The 6,981-nt window shown below is 38.8% G+C and overlaps 1 long non-coding RNA gene and 1 pseudogene across 1 annotated transcript in view; both read left to right on the forward strand.

The window, feature by feature from the left end:
- The window catches only part of LOC102773000, a 23,260-nt pseudogene extending 17,172 nt beyond the window's left edge, over window positions 1-6,088 (forward strand).
- Window positions 6,089-6,332: 244 nt separating this feature from the next.
- Window positions 6,333-6,981, forward strand: part of LOC107182928 — a 1,926-nt gene continuing 1,277 nt past the window's right edge. Inside the window, exon 1 of the long non-coding RNA XR_001513691.1 lies at window positions 6,333-6,493. This is a non-coding gene — a long non-coding RNA (uncharacterized LOC107182928). The remainder of the gene's footprint in view (window positions 6,494-6,981) is intronic.

The raw sequence follows: 6,981 nt of genomic DNA on the forward strand, positions 1-6,981 counted from the left end.
TAGGGAAAGGAAAAGCTACTCTTATTCTATGCCTTTCTAGAGTCGATTCTTGTTGGAGCATCACTTAGTGCCTTGGGATCAGCCACATGTCAGTCTATCATCACCCAGACTCTCTTCACACTTTCATCTCCAGGTCACTTGCCCCATGCCTAGGTGTCCTTCCAGCCCACAAAGGTACATCTAGGGCTTCATCTTTCCTTCCATGCCCTGTCAATAGATAAGGAGCATCCTAGTCTGGGGGTCAGAAGACACAGTTCTTTCTACCAGAGCCTCAGCCCTCATGTCCTGGGTAATCCCGGGCTGTCATTCAGACTCACTCAGTTCACTTACAGTTCACTTACAGTTCACTCAGTCTTGTGCCCCATCTGTAAAATGAATGGCTGAGTGAAAAGAGCCCAAATTTATTCCATCTCTAACAGCATCTGAGTAATCTATTCATGGGCAGATTCTTATTATAAACCTCAAAACTGGCCTTCCTAAATGTGGACAAAATAGAACCAACAAAAGTAATCAAAATAGAACCAAACTGTTTCAGCAAACCAACATAATCTGATGGGTGGAGGGGTACTTCAATTATAACAATTCATACTTTTTGCTCAGTAATTGAATTTCTAGAAATTTAAAATAGAGCCTTTATAGACAATGATACTCATTGCACCTTTAACTATAAAAGACAACATGGTAAACTGTCAAAACTGATCCATAATATAGAAATGATCAAATACTGTCTGGCATATCCTCAAAATAGAGTATCAAGAAGCAATTTTAAAATATCTTTGTGAGGAGTTCTTGATGTGGGAAATGCCTTGTGTTAAAATATGCAGTGGGGAAAAAGAGACCATAAAATTGACTATACATTCTGTTGCCAGGTGTGTTATAAAAAGTACAGAAAACAATTAGAAAGGAAACAAATGCCTCCAACTATTACCAGTGGTGGCTTTAGGTGATGGCACAATGGGCTGTTTATTGTCATCTTCTAATTTCCTGTATTAGTTTCACTACTGCAGGGGAAACCTAACCAAATGTTATTAAAGTAAGTCAAAACTGACACTATGCTCTCTCTCCTACTCACACACTTATCCCTGACACCACAACCTTTCTCCCTCATTTCATGGGCACATGACCCATGTTAGTGGTGTACTCACATGGTACACCAATCATTGTATTCTTTTTTTTAATTTAAATTCTTTATTGTCTAAAGTAGTACATATGTCTCCTTTTTCCCCTATTAACCACTCTGAGGCCACTCCCACCCCCCACACATCCGCTCACCCCCCTAGTGTCTGTGTCCATGGGTTATGCTTATAGGCATGTATACAAGTCCTTTGGTTGCTCTCTTACCCACCCACATCCCCCAATGCTATTGTGTTTGTCAGCTTTTCTTCTCACTTCATATTTCTGCTTTCTTGTGAATCTCCCTTATTCTTGATGCAGGAATACCCTCTGCTCCACCATATATTGCATATCAGAAGTTTGTTGTCAGGAGAGAAACACTCATTTTTTACATGACTATCTAGTCTCCATATACTTACAGTTCTCTGTAAGTTAATGAATCAACATACAAGCCCGGAGTGTATTTGTTTATGCTAAGGATGCCCAGGGAATAACAGGTAATGCTGTTAATTGAAGGGAACTGACATTCCTTCACTTGCCACGTCAATTTGAAATATGGTGAGAATCTCAAACTTACTTACAAAAGATGAATCTTTACTGGTTTTTACATTTAAAGAGAACAATTTGGCTGTTCTGACATGATTATTCAAGGAAGCCCTACTAGAAGCAGCCGAGTTACTGGAAATCCATTTACCATGTAGTCAATTTGCCAAATGACCAATTTTTGCCAAATATTTATTTTACAGATTTTTTTCTTGCCTTGGCTTTGCATATTTAGTCCTCTTTGGATGCATGTCCAATTTAAGATGGTTTCAGATGTCAAATATTTCTTAAATTCTCCTTTTGCACATGTGAATATTGTGATTTCTGTCATTGGCCTTTTATTTTGCCCTGCCTCTGCCACCACTGTCCCCACTCTTGTCCATATTCCTCTCTGGCTTTGCTCAGATAAATATACTTCAAGGATCTTTGTGTGCACCTTCAGGAATTTTTCTTTTAACAAAGTATTAGAAATGTCAAGGCGTATGTATAGTATGTCTAAGACTTCCGATGCAAATTGCCAAATTGCCAAACTATTTGCAATTATGCCAATTGACATTCAGACCACCTGGCCATAGGACCTTAATCATCTTGCTTTGAGTTCTATTCCTACCAACAGTGACTGAGACTGCATGCATTTCTCACATGGCCAATACCAGGTATCACCACTGTTTTTTATCTTTACCAACATATGGAAGATTAAAAATGCTGTTGCATTGTTGTTGTTGTTGTTTTTAATATTTGGTTATTAATGAAGATAGTCATTTGTTTCTGGCTTACTGGCCATTTTAACTTCTTTTCTGAAATATTTGTTCATGTCTTTTGTTCATTTTTTTCATCTTGGGCTTTACATGTATAAGAATATTAATCTTATACCATGTTTCCCCAGGTTTTATTTTTTTACTTTGCTTGCTGTGATGTTTGAGAATTAGTTGTCCTTTCTGTCTGAACAAATTTAGACATGTTTTCTCCTTCTGCTTTTCACCTAAAAACAGCCTGCTTCCTCTTGAGACCTGATAAGTACATATTAATAGCTTTTGAGCTTATTTCTTTAATTTAAATTGTTAATACATTTGGAATTTATTTTGCTCTGTGCTTATCTCTACTTTAATAACAAAGGTTGAGAAGGATGGGTTTGAGCAGGGAAGACTTTTGATAAGAATGACACCTGATAATAATGGCAATATAGATGCTATCATGAGGCCCTCAAATGGAAGATTTACATCTATTTACTTCCTTCTTCTTGACCCTGAATAGAGTTGAGCCATTAGTTGTGGTTTGTGTCACATATTGTCCAGTTTCTTAGGCTACATTACTGTGATCAACATTATTGTTACTATGGAAAATAAACACAGAGATAGGGAAGACTGTTGTGGTTTGCTTTTCCAAACGAGATTCTACTATCACCCTGTGACTTCATTATTTTATTTTTTAATACACTTTTATTGATTTTAGAGAGAGAAGAAGAGAGAAGGAAAGAGAACAATCAATCTGCTGTCTCCTTCAAGCCCCGCCCCTTCCCACCTGGAATTAAACCTGCAACCTGGGCGTGTGCCCTGACTGAGAATCAAACTCAGGTCCCTGTGGTGCCTGTGATGACACTCAATGAATTGAGCCACACCAACCAGGGCTGTAACTACGTTTATAAAAATAATAGTAATCTCTCCAGGTCAACGGATATATTTATGTGTCCTTTTACAGACACACACACACACACACACACACACACACACACACACACACATTTAGATCCTAGAATCAAGTATTGAATAACTTGGACTAGAAAATCACCACATCAACTAACTTTTGAACACAAAATCTAAAGTCATTTTTACCAAGTATATTTTTTAAGTGTAAGAGATGTAAGATACGGCATTTTGAAATGACATTTAAAAAGCCATATGTGCAATTTTATTGAAGTCAGTGCATTTTTAAAAAGTGTGAGTTTAATTTTTTTAAACAAATAAAGTGTGCCTCTTTTATATAAAAAATAAATTAATTGGGCCACAAAATATTCATTGTGGACACAGCACTGTATAAAGATTAAAACTGTTGCTACAGTACTGGCCAGTGTGGCTCAGTTGGTTGAACAATGCCCTAAGCACTAAAAGTTTGTGGATGCAATTCCCAGTAAGGTCTCATGCCCAGGTTGTGAGCTTGATCCCCAGTAAGGGGCATGCAGGAGGCAGCTGATCAATGTTTCTCTCTCCCTCTTCCTTCCTCTCCCTCTAAAAATCAATTAAAAAAGAAACTATTGATAGAGATTAAAATGGTTTTTTAATATAAAATATTTAAGAAAGGCAAACTAAACAATCCAAAGAATTTTCCTAATCACATAATTTTACCCACAATTTCTGTAGTGACACTAACTCAGTATTTCTCTGATTCAGGACTTTGCATGACAATAAGGCATACTTAAAGAAAATGTTTAAGTTTTTCTTCCTACTCTTCTTAGATTCTATTACAACTTGAGTGCTTGAATGTTGTTGAAGAATAAAACTCAGAAAAGTATAAATATTGTAGCCTTGTTTCCTAACAGCCAAATATTTTACACATGCATACAAACTAAAAATTTAATTTCAAACATTTGTACTTTATTTGTATACCTCTCATTTGAGCAGTGTATAATTAAAATTAATATTCTCCCCTAAGATTCCTTAAGGTAGAAACATATCATTTATTATATAACACTAGAGGCCCAGTGCATGAAATTCATGCACTGGAGGGGGGTGTCCCTCACCCCAGCCTGCACCCTCTCCAGTCTGAGACCTCTCAGGAAATGTCCTACTGCCAGTTTAGGCCCAATCCCTGTCAGTCAGACATCTCTCTCACAATCTAGAACTGCTGGCTCCCAACCGCTCGCCTGTCTGATTGCCCCTAACTGCTTCTGCCTGTCTGCCGTCAGCCCAATCACCCCCAAACCACTCCCCTGCCAGGCTAATCGACACTTAACTGCTCTCCTGCTGGCCCAATTGTCCCTAACTGCCCTTCCCTGCCAGCTTGGTCACCTCTAACTGTCCTCCCCGGCAGGCGGGGTGAGTAGTCATGCAACTCTCTACTTATTCCCTGGAAATCTACTTGATATCTTATACTTGTTTAAGTATTTCATGACTAACACTGTTCTCTCTTTTGGCTTTTGTTTTCATGGATAGGAAATTCTAAGATGCACTGCTGAGGTTTACTATCGGGCAGGTGGGAAGAATAGAATTGAGACTACTGTCAAATGTCAGTCACCGGGAAAGGTATGTTTCTAATTAGTCAGCTTGGGTAAATTTTGCTCTGCAAAGTCCTATTTGGGCTTGAAAATGAACCACTATTTAAATGAATTGGGGGACTATCTTTTTAGAATGGAGAGAACTCTCACATTTCTGTGCTGACCTCTCTTTTTTATGTCTAGAAAGGAAAACAACAGTCAGTCCCCTAATCACTTCTCACCCTTTGTCAGTGTCCCATTCTTCAGGAGGCTCTCTCTTAATGAAGGGCAGCCCCTGCCTTGCAGACCCAATACTAGCTCTGGAGCTTTAAGATGTGCCTGAGATGCTTCACTGGCATCGGCCTCCATCCAAGGGACTTGGGAGAAATACAGATCTCAGACCCCCCTCCACATCGACTGAATCCAAATCTGCATTTTAGCATGGTCCTCAGAGTTTCATACCCACATTCAAGTGTGAGAAGCATTCGTTTGTATCATCTTTTCCAATTCTTAAGAAAACCTTGTAAGACTTTTCCCACTGTCAAGGATGAGACACTAAAAGTTACAAAGATGCTGAGATCCTGGAGTGGATAATAATATGATCAAGTTCTTGCTCTGTCCCAGGCACTGTACTGAGGACTTCACACATATTTTTCTCTTGACAACTCTCTGAGGCAGGTGCTGCTGTTATTCCTATTTTAGAGATGAGAAAAGTGAAGCTAGTGGTGCACGGATGCAAGTGTAGGTCAAATCAGAGTCATCTGTGTTCACATGATGCTAACAACTAGGCTCTGGCTTATTTGACTCCAAAGACCATGCTCTTTGCACCACTGACACTGCCTCCAGCATCCTGTTCTCACCAGTAGTGAAATGTAGGTGGGAATCATCCAGATCTTCAATTCGAGTAGCCTCTTACCTTTTTTTTCTGATTTAGATTTTTGCCCTGTATAGGTATATATGTAGTCTCACACAGACATTATACAAAGGCTGGTTTTCAAGCTTGTGAATATGTCCTAATGTGTTTCAGCCCAACAAAGGAATTGTGGGCACATGCTGCGTATATATTTAGTCCATAAAGCCATTTTGGGTCTTTTGGTGTAAAAACTGTAATTGTGCTAATAGAATTAGTATCAATTAATAAATAAAGTGCCATGGTGTTATGTAGTTCAACCACCCAATTTTTTCCAGATGAAGAAAAACCTCTACAGTTTAGAGGAGAATTTTTAAGAAATATCCACAAATTATAAAATCAATCAAAAGAGGAAAAGATATTCATTCTCATCCTTTCTGCAATATTAGCATAGCATTTAAAACCTGGCTCAAAATTTGCTCCATTTTAAACCAAGATGGCGTTGACAGGTCTTAATCCCTTCTTTCTTAATTGAGAGTGTGGTTTCCACAGTGATGCATTCATCTTAATATTTCCTGATTAAACCACATTGCTGAAAAGACCTCTAGATCCTTCACCTTTCCAGTCAGTACAAGTGGTGGAAACAAAATAAGGAACAACTGTAAGTCCACCGCACACTTCCATGGCACCTGTTCAAGATGAAGATCAGGATTCGGAAAAAGAACAAGGACCCACTCATTATCATGGCTGGGGCCATGAAAAGCAAATAAAACATGGCCTTGGCCATGGCCATAAATGTGACCATGACCAAGGCCATGGGCACAAAAAGACATGGTCTTGGCCATAGACATAAAATGGAAAATGGCTCATGGCCAGTTGGCCTGGAGGTCATATCCCCCCCCCTCCAGTATTACTTGTAACAATCAAGGCTATCTACAAGACTGTTCACAAAGCCCACAAGGGGGTGCACCAAGAAAGCATAAAAAATGCGGAGACAAAGAAACAGATCACAAATGACAGAAATGGAGGATATAGAGTTCAAAACCACACTTTTAAGGTCTCTCAAGAACTGTCTAGAAGCCGCCGATAAACTTAGTAAGGCCCTCGAAAAGACTGGTGAGACCACCGATAAATATAATGAGATCCTCAAGAAATCTAATGAGACCCTCGATGTTGTGATAAAGAGCCAACTAGAAATTAAGCATACACTGACTGAAATAAAGAATATTATACAGACTCTCAACAGCAGACCAGAGGATCACAAGAATCAAGTCAAAGATTTGAA

This window comes from Myotis davidii, unplaced genomic scaffold (genome assembly GCF_000327345.1).
Source record: "Myotis davidii unplaced genomic scaffold, ASM32734v1 scaffold2092, whole genome shotgun sequence".
NCBI lineage: Eukaryota > Metazoa > Chordata > Mammalia > Chiroptera > Vespertilionidae > Myotis > Myotis davidii.